Source organism: Ictidomys tridecemlineatus, chromosome 9, assembly GCF_052094955.1.
Source record: "Ictidomys tridecemlineatus isolate mIctTri1 chromosome 9, mIctTri1.hap1, whole genome shotgun sequence".
Classification (NCBI taxonomy): Eukaryota; Metazoa; Chordata; class Mammalia; order Rodentia; family Sciuridae; genus Ictidomys; species Ictidomys tridecemlineatus.
In genome coordinates this window covers 66,186,962-66,202,937 of record NC_135485.1, presented here as the reverse complement: position 1 = coordinate 66,202,937, position 15,976 = coordinate 66,186,962, and the positions used below count along the sequence as shown (strand labels likewise).

Below are 15,976 nucleotides of genomic sequence, written 5' to 3'. Positions count from 1 at the left end.
TAACAAAAATGGCATGGTATTGGCACCAAAACATACATGAAAACCAATGGTACAGAATATAAGACACAGAGACAATCCCACATAAACGCAGTTATCTCATACTAGACCATAGAACTATAACACACATTGGCAAAAAGACAGCCTCTTCAACAAATGGTGCTGGGAAAATTGGAAGTCTGTATTTATGAAAATGAAGCTAAACCCCCCCTCATCCTGCACAAAACTCAACTCTAAGTGGATCAATGACTTATGCTTTAGACCAGAGACCCTGCACCTAATAGAAGAAAAAGTAGGCCCAACTCTCCATTATGGCAGCTTAGGAACCAAATTTCTCTAAAAGTGCAAGAAGTAAAATCAAGAATCAATATCGGGAAGGTATCAAACTAAAAACCTTCTTCACAGCAAAGGAAACAATCAAGAATATAAAGAGAGAGCCTACAAAACTGGAGAAGATGTTTGCCACCTGCACCTCAGAGATAGCATTAATATCTAGGATATATAAATAACTCAAAAAAAAATTAACAAATAACTCAATAAATGGATAAAGAAACTGAGCAGACACTTCACAGAAGAATAAATATGAATGGTCAACAAATAAATGAAAAAATATTCAACATCCAATATGTCAGGAAAAAAGGTATACTTGTACCTAGCTAGTGGGATTAGAAATTGGTGTATCTACTCTGGAAAGCAGTATGGAGATTCCTAGGAAACTTGGAATGGAACTACCATTGACCCAATTATCCCACTCCTCAGCATTTACTTAAGGAACTTAAAATTAGCATACTATAGTGATGCAGCCACATCAATATTTTTAGCAGCTCAACACACAATAGCTATGAAACAAACCTAGGTGCCCTTCAACAGATCAATGGATAAATAAAAAGTGGTATATATGTACTATTAGTCATAAAGAAGAATGAAATTATAGCACTTTCCAGTAAATGGATGAAACTGGAGACTCTTATGCTAAGTGAAATAAGCCAATCCCCAAAAACCAAAGGCATAGGGTAGAAGAGAGAGGAATAGAAATTCATTGGATAAGACAAGGGGGAATGAAGCTAAGGGAGGGGCATGGGAATAGAAAAGACAGTAGAATGAATCAGACATAACTTTCCTATGTTCCTATAAGAATACATGATCAGTGTAACTAACTCTACATCATGTTCAACCACAAGTGGGAAGTTATACTCCATGTATGTATAATATGCCAAAATATACTCTACTGGCATGTATATCTAAAAAAAAACAATTAAAAAACAAATTGTTGAAAAAAATTGCATATTGAATATTTTTGTGGTGAATTCTAGTCTTAGTAAAAAGTATTTATTAAAAAATTATTTGGAGGGCTGGGGATGTGGCTTAAGCAGTAGCGCATTCACCTGGCATGAGCGGGACACTGGGTTCCATCCTCAGCCCTACATAAAAGTAAAATAAAGATGTGTGTCCACCCACCGAAAGCTAAAAAATAAATATTGAAAGATTTTCTCTCTCTCTCTCTCTCTCTCTCTCTCTCTCTCTCTCTCTCTCTCTCTCTCTCTCTCTCTCTCAAAAAAAAAATTATTTGGAGAAGTAGGACTGAGAATTTACTCCAGGAAGTGATAATGTATTTATTATTCATTGTATAAAGATCAATTTTGAAAGTAGGCAAGACCTTCTGAACAGAAATTCAAAGTAAATTTTCCTTTGTATCTGGGACATGCTGAAAAGGGTTAAAAGAAGAAAAGACTTGATTTTATTGTTGTCTCCTCTTCTTCAATGGAGAATGTTTTTCACACTATTGATGGATGGGTTCTACATGGCCAAAGACAGGTAGGTAATGGGACAAGGAGATACTACTAAAGATAGATGCAAAAGTTTCCTAGCCTAAACAAGAATCTGTGGCAAAGTTTGTTCCAGCAAGTGGATATTTTAATGCACATATATAATTTTTCCTTTTTTGAGTATTGTTTAAATTGGAAATTCTTACTTTTTTCCTGGAGACTAAAAGGACAGAGTAAGAATTGTCTTTGATCTCTGATGAGTCATTTATATTACTTACTACCCTATTACTTGAACCTATTCTGCAAAACTCTTTGCTCTCTCCTCCTTTCTAGGGCCACCACCATGGGAAAGCCATGCAGTAAATGTTGGGGTTTTTTGCTTATTAGCAATTCATTTCAATTAATAACAATTTTGAGAAATCAAATCTATCTCCACTATGCTAAAGTGAATATGAAAATAGATTTTTCTTCTATGCTTGGCCTGGAGATGATGGGAACATGGCACAGGATAAAGTGGAGAAATAATACACAAGACAACATCAACTAGGAAGATGTCAGAGTCTCATTGAATCATAATCCCTGCCATCAGAGCTCCTTTTCTTGGGAGCTTTTCTTTCCTTGTGTACTGGAGTGGAAGAGTGTGGTTGTTTTTGTTGTTGTTGTTATTGTTTTTAACAAGACAGCCAGTCTATTTACATAGATTTAACTTTTGTTTCAATAAGACTACAGTAAGCTTCTTAAAGTAAGCAACATTGACATATTTGTCAATGTACACAATTATGCATTCACACAGTTACACATGCATAATTGACTAATATTAATTTGTTGGATGACTGATGCCATGCATATGTCTATTAGAGACTGAATAGAAGAGAGGGGTATGTAATTCTTGTGACACTCCCCATGAAACACCTGGGACCTAAAAAGTTACTGCATCCTATATTTGACAGTGTGCTCAAGAATTCAAGAATTCTTAGTGGGGTAGGGAGGGAGAACATGGTAGGAATAGATGAACTCTAGATAGGGCAGAGGAGTGGGAAGGGAAGGGAAGGGGCAGGGGGTGAGCAAGGATGGTGGAATGTGATAGACATCATTATCCAAAGTACTTGTGTGAAGACACGAATTGGTGTCAACATACTTTATATACAACCAAAGATATGAAAAAATTGTGCTGTATATGTGTAATAAAAATTGTAATGCAGTCCTCTGTCATTTATTTTTTAAAAAATCAATAAAAAAATGAAAGCATAGAAATCAGGTAGAAGTAGGTCACTGACTGTTTAGCTCATGACCCTTCAAAGGGAAGAAAACAGGAGAGAAAAGCCAGAGCTGTACATTCATTTTCTCTCAAGGAATTAAGAAAATTCCTTCCCTCTTTGAGAAAGAAAACATTTGGAAGAGTATAAGGTTCAGAGTTCAGGAATCCTCAGCCAAGAGGTCAGATGGTAGGGAAGCCAGGGATGAGTGAACCAACAGCACAGAGTCACTCTTGAGAGCCAGGACGGAGCTTGAGTAACACTGGAGCAAGTCAGCTGCTGGAATTTGACAAAGCCAGAGCACCAAAATTGAGTAATGAGAAACAAGGAGAAGTCAAAAGCCGGGGGAGTAAACAGCATCACATGGCAGAGTGAAGTAATTACTTTTGTGTGATCTTAACTCAGTACAAAGTTTGTAATGACTAATATGTTTTGAAAGGAAAATCTAGTCATTTTCCTATTCTCTAAGATGCCCATATTTTCCTAGAGACTAGCCCCAGGTTAGCTTTTGATAGTTGCCAAAGAATTTTTCTAGTTAATGATAGAAAATTATTTGCGTATGTCCTCATCCTCACTTCCCTTGTATTTATTCTCACCATGTCTCTGCTTTTACTCCTGACACCAGCATTACTCAGTGAACCCAACCTAGGGGGGAAAAGTATGCATAATATATCATTCTTTTGGCTTCCTATGTCTGTGTTAGAAAAAGAATCATAATTTCTTGAAAGTCCTAAGGTTATTATTTTTTTCCTAAAATGATGGCAGTGGAATTCTGTTATTTGTGGGGATTCAAATAGCCTGAGTACTTTAAATATCATTATTTGATACAGTAGTTCCTCCTTATCTGTATGGTTGTGTTCCAAGACCTTCAATACATGACTGAAACTGAAGATAATACTGAGCCCAAATTTACTATGCTGTTTCCTATACAGACCTACCTATAATAAAGTTTAATTCATAAATTAGGCACAGTAGGAGATTAACAACCATAACTAATGATAAAATAGAACAATCATAACAAAGTGCTATAATAAAATTGCCAGCATCCCCACTTTTGAATTTTGGGATCATTATTAAGTAAAACAAGTATTATCTGAACACAAGCACTATTATACCATGACAATTGATTCTGATAACTTAAAAGGACTACAGCATCTGACTAACAGGTGGACAGCATATACATCATGGATACACTGAACAAAGGGATGATTTATGTCCTGGGAAGGACAGAGAAAAATGGTGTGAAATTTCATCATCCTATTCAGAAAGATGTGCAATTTATAACCCATTAGTTGTTTATTTCTGGAAATTTCCATTTAATATTTTCAAATTGCAGTTGACTATGAGTACTTAAAAATACTGGAATGCAAAATTAGATAAAGAGAAATACTGTTATATATAACATATATTTGGAAATGTTTAATGTAGATAAGGACACTCTCATCTAAAACAAAATCTGGAATACAAGAGGTAATACACAAGGAAGTATGGAAATGGGTCACTCTTTATGACACATTTTTAGTTAATCAAACTGCCAAATAGGACAAAAATACCAGATGAAATTTAAAAAGGAGAAATTTTGAGTAATTAATGAACCTCATAGCACACAATTTCAGTTAACATCATAAATGTTATTTCATAAAAGAGAGAGAATATTAAAAACAATGTTTCTTTTTTAGAAAAATAATATATAAAATAATGTCATTCCATTTTGAAATTACATTTTAATATCTACATAAATACAGAAAGGGAATACTTGCAAACACTGATTCGTAGAGGTCAGAAGAAAAAGAAATGTGTTTCTTAGAATCAGTTTTCTCTGATGGTTGGAATTCACAGACCAGGAATGGCTAGGACTGTGATGTGGCTATTTTGAACATTTGGAATTTCTGATACTAACAGTCAATCATACCTGGATTCACTGTGGTTTACATTTTCCTCCTTTTGATTTTGCTTAATAATCACTGTCTAGAAATATAAATAAATAAATATAATAAATATTTCTTTCCAAGGTGAGAAGTTAGTATGTGGAAAAGATCATCAAAAGCACTCACTCTGATCCAATCTATTTGGGGAACTCTGACATTTAGAAAGAATAGTGCTTCATTACTCACAATGAACGATCTGCCCAAGGGTGATTCTGTTCTGTCAGCCATTCTCTAAAATTTCCATTTTTCCTATCTACAGAGGGAAGGTCTGGGAAGCCAGCATCCCTGACAAATGCTTCTTTCATCTGCCAAATCAAGGGTGCAGGAGTTCTGAACACACCTCACACCATGACTCTCAAATGGGTGTACCTTGCTCATTCTACTCTAAATGGAGCAGTCACTGGGTTAGGGAAAGTCACAGAACAAAGGAGGTTGTCCGAAAATTATAAGTGAAAGTATATTTTAGGGAGTGTGTGGCATTCAGTTTTCTGTTAGGCCTGTGGATTGGATACTAGGGTTGGGAGGATTCTTTCAAAGTGCATGAATAGAAGACCCTCTCCGACCTCGTGTTCCTAGAGAACACTAGCATCCGCCCTCTGCCTACTCAGGTCAGAGACATGCCCTATTTTCCACTTTCTTGGAAAGCCTGAGATCATTACCAGATTTCAAAAGTCAATAGAAAGGGCCACTCCAGCAGGAAAGCCTGTATTATGTTCCTGATCAAACACTGAGACCTGGTAAATGTCATTTAACATACACTATTTGCCTGAGTGTTTCTCCACCTACAGGAGATCAGAAGTGGCAAGCTAAAGGGTGTGAACAAAAGGGAGGGAAGAAGGATAAGTGGGTTCCATTACAGAAATTTGAGAAAAGCTATTTCAGGAAGATAGTGGGGGCGGGGGAGGGATACAATTCAGGACCTTATTGTACAGCTGTGACTAAAAAATAAAACATATACTAAATAGTATTACTATGTCAGATAGTTATTGATGTTTGTAATGTTACAGACAGGCATCAAATGAATAAAATTTAGTATTTTTCTTTTAGAACTCAGTAAAATTTCCTAAAATCAGGCAGTGGGGAATATGTAAGTATTTGAAAAATGGTCTGATTTTAAGCAAATGAACATTGAATAAATGAGATGGTCACTAACCTTGACTGGGAAATGTTCATTTGGATGCCCTAGGCAAACCCTTTCTGCACCTATTTTTTTATCCCCAAATTAAAGATTTGGAATATACACATATCTTGGGGTTCTAAAACTTTTCAGTGGCATGATTTTATTTCTTATTTGTTCTAATTAGTTGTACATGACAATTGAATGTATTTTGATGTATCATATCCAAATGGAGTACAATTTCTCATTCTTCTGGTTCTACATGATGTAGAATCACACTGGCTGTGTAGTTATATGCACAGAGGGTAATATTGTCAGATTCATTCTACTACCCTACCTACTCCCACACCCCTCCCTTCCATTCACTACCTTATACCTAATCCAAATTCTTTCCTGCTCCCCCCACTCTGAATTAGCATCCACATATCAGAGAAAACATTTGGGCTTTGGTTTTTCAGGATTGGCTTATTTTGCTAAGCATGATATTCTCCAACTCCATCCATTTACCGGCAAATGCCATAATTTTGTTCTTAAGGCTGAGTAATATTCCATTGTGTATATATATATCACATTTTCTTTATCCATTCATCTGTTGAAGGACACCTAGTTTGGTTCCTTAGTTTAGCTACTGTGAGCTGAGCTGCTATAAACATTGATGTGGCTGTGTCTCCGTAATATGCTGATTTTAAGTTCTCTGGGATAGCTGGATCAAATGGTGGTTTCATTCCAAGTTGTCTGAGGAATCTCCATACCACTTTCTATAATGGTTGCACCAATTTGCAGTCTCACCAGCAATGTATGAGTGTACCTTTCCCCCAACATCCTCGACAGCATCGTTGCTTGTATTCTTGATAATTGCCATAATGATTTCATTTCTGATGACCAATTTCACCATAAAGTTATTTGTTAATAAGCCATGGACATCTGAGTACTTATCTCTGTGGAGGAAATCAAAAAAGTCTTCCAAGTGAAATTTTTAGTCAGAGTCCTTTCTCTACCACCAAATATATGTAGTCTAAAAATAGCCCCCAAAGATAAAAGACAGCTTTTTATGTAAGCTAAAGTGTATTAAAGGATGAGAGAGAAGAGGGCACATGCCATTTCAAACGACTAAGGGAAAGGTGAAGATACTGCATGTCTGGGGTTTCTACGGTATGGTCACGGCAGTGAGCTTCCCTCGGGAGGGAAGAACTGACCTCATTTGTCTAATAAAGAATCTGGAAATGGTTAGTTTTTGGTTCTCAGCAATAATAAAATTCTGTGGCAGAACCAGCTGCCCTTGGAAGCCGTGGCACCAAATTATGACAGAAGGTCCATCTTAAGAATGAAGGTCTAACCCCATATCAAAGGCTAAAACTTTACAGCAGCCAGGAAAAAGAAAAAAACTTGCTCAAGGCAACTTAGAATGCTAATAGAGAACATAACAAGGTGAGAAAATTGTGACTAATTCAGTGAAATAGAAATCACTTTCCAAACGTGAATGACACAAGTTGATCTAAATGACAGGCATGTATTTTCTCTCAAAAGTCAATAAAGAATTGAAACCTGTACATTAAAGGGAACTCCACTTGACAAGGGGGAACTGAAACAAAGCCTAGGAATTTCAAAAATAAAGGTATAAATGATCATATTCTCTAGAAATTAATAAAGTAGGAGGAAAATTATACAATTAAGGCAAGACAGAATCCCAGTACAGCATCAGAGAGTTGAGTAAGTACCAGGTATTAACAATGATATTTTAGATAGATTCATATGAAGACAATTGAAGTGTGAGAAGAAAATTGGATCTGAGAATCAACCATTAACATAGCTGAAAAAGAAAGGCAGAGATAGAAAAACTTGAGTTAAGACAACCGATAGAACTTACTTTTCAAAATATTAAGATAAGTTTCTTGCTGGGGAAGCCAAGCAAGATAAAAAGATGTTATTAACAGAAATCATCCTCTTATAGAGGGATAGGAGAAAAGGAAAGAAGCCCTCTGTCTGAAGAATCCCAAGTGTTTGCAATGATTGCCTGAATGACAAAAAAGTTGGTCTGGAAGGCATTATGTTTTACAGCTCTGTTCTCATCTCCTTCTGAAAACAATTTTCTCTCCATACAGCGATTAACCCATCTCCTCATTTTGGAAATAGAAATGAAACTGAGCACAGATGTGCGAAATATTAGCTCCTTCAGGAATACTGAGACCTCTCTCCTAAGAATGCTGGCCAGCATCTCCTAAGAGCAGCACACCTGGTGGAGTGTGGTTTGCTTAGAAAAGCAAGATGATACTGGTGGCATTGATTGCAAACGTCTTTTCCTACCGAAACCAGGAAAACCCTGACAACGGTTGGAACATCTGGGTGATTTCTACTCCCCCTTTCTGCATTCTGGCAGTCACAGTCCCAGCCAGCTGAGGTTCGGAATTGTACACGATGGAATGGTTGTGTCACCATAAGAAACACTAATGCATTGACAGTAAACATTCCAGCTTGAGATTATGCCAGCTTTTATCGTGATGGATGATAAAATGAAAACAGCCTTCTAGTGAAATAGCAATATATTTGAGAGGAGGAAAAATTGCAACCTGGAGTGATTTTGACTGCAGAAATAAACATTTCAGGCATAATAAAATTTTAATATGGTAATGTTGACAGATAAAAGAATGTTGAGGAACTCAAGATAATTGAGTTATAAGAATGTCATCTGATTCGTATTTCAGAATTCCCAGGCCCTTTTCTCAGCTGTCTGCATTCACCGTCCAAAGGGCAGGCATTCAACTATCTGTCAGGGCTCATCCTGAAATAACATGGGGTAAAATGAAAACATGAGCAGAGGATTTTGTGCAGCACTCGTAGTTTTCAGGCAGATTAGTGAGGAAAAGGGTTTGATTATTTACATTGTCTAGAATTCTAACAATATCCCCTTGATCCTGAGGCTACATTAACTGGTTTTGAAATTTACCTCATAAGAAAGTAAATTTTTTTTTCTAAAGTGCTTTGGAACAGAGGCCCATAGACTCATTAGTTCATGAACACAGTACTTCCCATACATGTCTCCCCAGCCTTCTCTAAATCCAGCTCTGGACCTTACCCCTCAAATCTACTTGCTTCACCAAAGTACAGTCAGCACACCTCCACATCAGTCCTCTCCTGCAAACCTGCTCATGTTTTTTTATTCAAACCTGGGTGTCTTCACTGTATTCTCTGGATTGTGTTTCAAAAAAGAATCCTCTCCCTTAGTAAATAGATGCATGCATGAGAGGTAGTGTTTAACTGTCTCCTGGACATGCTGAAATGTAACTGTTATGGTTTAGATATTAAGTGTGCCCCAAAAGCTCAGGTGTGAGACAGTGCAAGAAGTCTTAGAGGTGAAATGATTGGCTTATTAGAGCCTTAACCCAATCAGTGAATTAATCCCTGGTGGGGATTAATTGAGTGGTAACTGAAGGCAGGCAGGTGTGACTGGAAGAGGTAGATCATTGGATGTATGCTTTTGGGGTATATATTTTATATCTGGCTAATGAAGTCTCCTTCTCCTCTCCTCCCCTCCCGTCTCCTCCCCTACTTCCTCTCCTTCCTTCCTTCCTTCCTTTATCTCTCTCTGTCTCTCTCTCCTTCTTCTTGATAAGGTCCTGAGCTGCTTTCATCCCTCACACTCTTCTACCATGGTATTCTGCCTCACCTGAGCCCCAAAGAATGAAGCCAACCTTCCATGGACTGAGATGAACTGAAACCATGAGCCCCCAAATTAACCTTTCCTTCTCTAAAATTGTTCTTGTCCAGTCTTTAAGTCACATCAGTGAAAAAGCTCATTAAAACAGTAACCTACATCCCAGGGTAGACAACACAGATTTTAATTTCTAGCTGGAACTTCCACACTTCCATATATTAGTAATCTAATATCAAATAGAACACTACCTCAAAGCATGGCCTCAATAAAAATAGGCTATTGCCCAGCTTTGGTGGAGGTGGACCTCCCAGAAATTATAATTCTCTTTCAAGATGATGGTAATCTCTCAAAGACATTACTTTTAATTTAATTGACTGTTAAGTAAACATACATTATACAGCAATTGAAGAGAAAACAGAACTTGTTTTAATACGAAGTTCTCTTTTCTTCCAGTGACTGACATGTATTTAATGCATACAATAGGCCAGGACCATGTTGAGCATTTGACAAGATTTTGTCACATAATCCTCACTACACTGAAAGGTTGGTTCCATTTTTACTCTCATTTCAAAGATGAACAAACAAGTTCAATATGATTAAGCAACTTATCCAAGGTCACAGTTATTTCAGATTCAAAATTCTCAAAGGGAAAAAAGAAGAAACATAGAATTCACCCTATATCCTAACTCCCGGACTCAACCACTGTGAACACTTTAATGCATTTAAATATATCTACAAATGTACCATCATAGGATCAACGTGTCATATTATCTGCCTTTCACACAACCATGTATGATTCACACCCTTGTCAATTACTGATATTTCATTCTACAACTGCACATTGATGTATTTCCCGTAGCCTATTTGATGCTAAGAATTGTTAAAGACCAAAAGAAGAGGATCCTGAATCCTAGTTCTGATCCACCAAAACCTGTGAAGTACTTGAAAATATGTGGCTTTGATAAATATTTTGGTGTGGGACCCTAGTCAAGTCACTTAACCTTTTAAGATCTGTTCCCTCATCTGTAAAATGATATCACTTACTTACCCTTCCCAAGTACTGAAAGAATTAGGGATAATCCATGCAAAACCCCTGCATGGGTGCTGAACATGGAGCTTGTGTCCACCAAGAAGTACCATGTACATTCCCACTAACCTCACCTTTTTAGGCCTATAGTTTTCTGCGTGCAAAAGAAGAGAATTATATTAGCTCATCACCAAGATGCGATTAGTTCATTATTGTGGATATGAGACTATATGATTTTTAGATTATGTTTAGAGGGTTTAGATATCTTTTAATTCAGTCTCACGATGGTGAAGTGAAACTTGGAAAGATTCATTTTGGTGTTTACAGGTAGAACCAGTTCCTCTAACCCTCTCCAGTCATGTGCCCTCTAACAACCCACTACCTCTCAAGGTGGTATTGAGGAATTAGCAATGAACTCTTGACCATTTCTTGGAAGTGGCCTGTTGTCTTGGTCTGTGTATGCAGGGCATTGCTGCACTAGAGGTCATATCACAGGTCATGTGGTACTTACATCAGTTAAAGGAGCAAGATTTCAAATGAGTTATGAATGGTAATACAGAGGAATGGAATCTTACCTTTAGGTAAGATTTCTGAAGGCCTTCTCTTTCATTTAGCATGTTTCTTCCATAAGAAAGAAAGGGATGGAGTTAAACCATATAATTGAGTATAACTGGAGTTACAGCCACTCTGCCAGGACTTGATTTCACCCTGGTTATCTCATCTGTGGGATTGTGTTTGGCAGGTCAAATTCATCTCTCACATGAGTCAGCAAAAAGAAAAGGTAGAAAAACAGTTGATGAGAGCACAGTTCTTAGACAAACTATGTATTTAATACCAAATGGCTTTATCTGTTCCATAACTAAACACCTCACCAATCCAAGCAGTTCTAGCTTCCTCAGGAAGCCTCAAGGCAGCTGCGTGGAAACCATATACAGATGACAATAAATCTGTCACCCATAAAGGAGAAATTCTTAAGACATCTGACTTATCATAGTACTTTGTTCCTAAATGAAGGCCAGCATATTTATATCTATAATTCTGAACTCAAGATGTGTGTACTGTCGGGCATCTTACTAAATTGTAATAAAACACTTGCACATGTGCTGATGTTTTGAATGGAAAATTTTACCTCAAATGGTTGAGTGGGCCATCGGAGAAGGTCATGGTTTTCAGACAGCTGCAAGATGGTGGAGAGAGGAAGTGAAATAAGTGGGTATGCTTATTTTTGCAAATTTGTGATCTTTCTGGAACTAAGGTTCAGGGTTAAAAAAATGATCAAAATACCAATATTCCCAGATGCAGACCAGCAATCTTTATGTGAAGAGGTAGGAGCTGATGGTATGAAAAATAGGGGCTTTCTGGAGGCTTTGGAAGAGGCAGCAGTTGAGGAGAGTTGATCCTGATGGCACCATGCAGAGAGGAGGGCAGTGTGTGGACCCTGACTCACACCTGCAGTTTGTTTCCTCTGACCCTGGAAGAATGTTTCAACACAATTTAATGAAACCATGTTCCATGCCAGAGGAATGTGTTGCAATGCTGATGAAAATCTGATGGGCATTGTGCCTGAGAAAATTGTAAGAAAATGAACAACTGTTTTCCACTATGATTATCAAATCAACAAAGCTCTAACTTTGGTTATCACAGAAGGACTGCACTGAACCCTGTTAGAATTGGTAATTTGAAGGACACTGCATTAAGTCAATCACCTTTCAAGATAAATGCTTCAGAATAACATCAGACTCAATTTTAAAAATGGTTACTATAAAAGAGAGATACTAGTCTTGCCAAACAGTAGTGTCTTTTTAACATGGTGTAACATGTTTTGTGGAATCTAAATCTAATCCCTGCCTTTTTGGTTCTTTATTTTTTCTTTTTTAATTTGTTAGCAGGTTTGACTCTAGGAAAAATTGTGAATGGGCCAAATTCCTTTTTAGAGCTCTACTCTGTCATCATTTTATTTTCTGGTGCCATTTATTTATTCATATGTTTAGCATAGATTTCCTGAATAGCCTTTATTTTGCACAGGGGATACACAAAGCTATTAACATTTGGTGTTTGTCCTCAAATAGATTATATTATTATCTCCTTTGAAATTACTCCTCTTATTCAAATATACATCTTAGATATATATTTTGCTCTCAGAATACCAAATTTTTCACATAAAAGCATTCTTCAAATCACAGGAGAAGATAATAATGGATGATAATGTCACATCATCACATCACAATCTGTATGGCTACTGAGCAGCAGTAGGTGCTCCACAAATATTTGTCTCATTGATGACTAGGATGTGAAACTTAGGTGCAACCCATTTGATAGTTATTTCATCTCATCCAAAGGAATAAAACTATTAACATGGAATGGTAAGTGGTGAGGATAATAATTTGGGAAGGAGCAATACTCTCTGAATCAACATGTTTTTCTTGGGTCCTTTTTACCAGCATTTGGCTCTTCTCCAGCTGCAGGAAGTCTGGATGCTGTAGCTCACAACTACCCCTCTTTTCCAGGGAATTGTCCTCAACTGAAATCTGACTGGCAAAGGGGTGTAAAAACCTAGACCCTTACCACAAATTCTGTGGTGTTGTTGATGCTTCAGAGCCTCTGTGAAATCACATAGAAGCCACATCCTCCTAAAAGTCCATCCTCCTCGCTGAGCTTCATCCTCTACTCAACCTGACTTCCCATTCTCCCCTCCTCCTGCATGACTCTTGACACATCTCAAGGATCTCAATCCCTGTCTCCGCCTTTGTTTTAAAGTATGTGACCTAAGATACTCCTCATGTAGCCAGCAGCCCACAGGGCATGTGTGCTCTTCTTGCTTAATATAATAAAAATAAAATAACAGCAGCACATAAGTCTTGAGCAATATTATCAAATTGTTTAACAAATCCAAAATATTCATTATAGAAATACGTACATGGTGTTAAAAATGTCAATTTTATAATAAAGGTAAAACATTGTCTAATCATTTTAAGCATAAATAAATAAAATACATAAATAAGAACCTGCTTACATTAGTAATATCACAAAAGTTGTTCATGTCACCCATTCTGTGAGAAATAATAAGTAAGCCTGGACTTATTGGACAAATTAATTAAGTGTCATGACAATAACAATGATGAAAGCAAAACTTTGCTCTTTAGATAGTTTGAAATGCTTTTTACTCATTTTAGATTCTGAACCTGAAATACAGGTACCAACAGGTAGAGATTTTTTGTCATATTTTCTTACCTTTGTTAATTTTATAGTTTTTTAAACGTTAAGTGCATTATTTCCATTGATTTTCACAATATACTGAGGACACAGAACACTTAAATACTATTTTTCCACACAGTGGGATATTTAACCCTCTAAAGTCTATCAATTCTAGTAGCCCATTAGAATCATTAAGGGAAGATTTTTTTTAAAAAAAAGAAGAGAGCCTAGATCCCATACAAAATGATTTAAACCCAAGTCGGGGATAGGGAGGTGCCTGGGTAATCTTGTTTTAAAGCTTCTGGATGCTTCTAATATGTCACCAGGTTAAAAAACAACAGACTAAGGAACATGGCCAAATATTTCCAGCTGCTAAATCCCAGAGCCACATCTGAATCAGGCTTCCTCAGCCCAATCATTCTGTTTTCCCTTTCACCAGAAGCTCTAAATTTCAACTGGAATTCAGAAGGGAAAAGTGTGATGATGCACTCTATGTTCTTCTGGAAGGCAAATGATATTAAAAATAAATAAATAAATAAATAAATAAATAATATTTATATATAACTTACCCAGGTAGCTTTGGCTTTCAATAAGTTTTCACAAAGCAATTTCTGGATAGGCAAACTATTTAGAAATGTATAAATAAAATTTCTTCTAACATAAGTGAGTTTACAAGTGACCAACTGCTTAACAAAGGATAAACAAAGTTTATCTGTTCTCCTCAGTGTTCACAAAGAGAGCAGATGGTATATTTAGTCTAAAATGTGTCCCCATCAACATACCCTATAAGAATAGCATAATATCCTCACAAGACATTGGGGCCAAGGGGAATATCTAGCAATTGACAAAGATTTTGGCTCCTTTACAGGATCACTATTTAGATACGTGATCTCAATTAATATTAATTAATATCAATATACTAATTCATATTATATCAAACTTAGTTTATGGAGACATTTCCTTGACCACTTTGAATTCAATGGTGATAAATTCTATGTGAAAATGATGTTTTTAAAGTGAAGTGTGGAGTTCAGTGTGGTCTGGCAGCCACAGCAAATGTATCTGTTGATAGAGAAAGAGGATGAGTGGGTGTTAAATTGAACTCAGGATTCACTTGGCTCAGGATTCATTCAGCATTTGGCTAGCATTTACTAGTCCCTAGTACTTAAAAACAGGGTTTTTTTTTCCTTAAAATTTTTGTTCTGTAGAATCCTTAGCAATGTGGTGAACCCTGCAGACTCTTTCTCAGATCCTTCAGGATAATAGGATTATACAGGAGGCCAATTATATTGAAAAAATTTCTAACTCAAAGAATTTTCTATGAAAAATCATCCATAAAACATAATGATGGTGATCATTACACTTAAATCTACTGAAATTTAGAAGTTCTTAGGTTTGTGATGCTCTAAACTCAGTATTTGAACTGTGGAGGGCTCAAAGAGGGAAGGTAGCCCACTCTGTTGACTCAGATATTTTCTGTTTCCAAATTCCAGGTTTGGGCAGCAGTTCCCTTACTGTGCCCAAGAACTGCAGACTTAAAGCCTATCCCCAGAGTTGGGGTCATGTGCCTGATAATGCACCTAGCTATATGTAGTCAGGATTGGGTCATACTTCAATTTTCATTCCAATTAATTGATCACATTAGAGACTTGTTCACTTAAGAAGCAACCTAGGCTTTGATAAAAACAACAACAACAACAACAACAAAAACATTACGTTTAAGATAAATCTTAACAGTTCATATTTCCTTTCCTTTGTGGATATGGATATTATTTGGTGACTTCCATCATAATAGATGAAATCATACAACTGATTTAGGCAGGAAGACAGATTCTGATTATTGACTAGACTGCTAGGCCCCCAAGATTTAGACTCTTATTTGGAATCATGTATTTATATCAGGTTATATATTTTTCAGTTTTATTATGTATTTCACCCCCAAATACAAATTGTTTCCAACAAGTGTTAAAAATTGTGAAAAATATTTCTTGAATCATTTAGGGAAAGTGTGGTGAAAAAGAATTTTTTTTTAAATTTT

General features: G+C 36.6%; 1 protein-coding gene and 1 long non-coding RNA gene across 3 annotated transcripts in view; both read right to left on the bottom strand.

The window, feature by feature from the left end:
* Arhgap24 (Rho GTPase activating protein 24) overlaps positions 1 to 15,976 on the bottom strand; it is a 711,589-nt gene that overhangs the window by 478,627 nt on the left and 216,986 nt on the right. The gene's annotated exons all lie outside the window — the stretch shown is intronic.
* Positions 8,662 to 12,199, bottom strand: LOC144366516 (uncharacterized). Its single transcript, XR_013425575.1, has 3 exons — positions 12,028 to 12,199; positions 11,319 to 11,920; positions 8,662 to 8,843 (listed from the first exon to the last, which is right to left on the bottom strand). It is a non-coding gene; the product is annotated as an uncharacterized LOC144366516 (long non-coding RNA).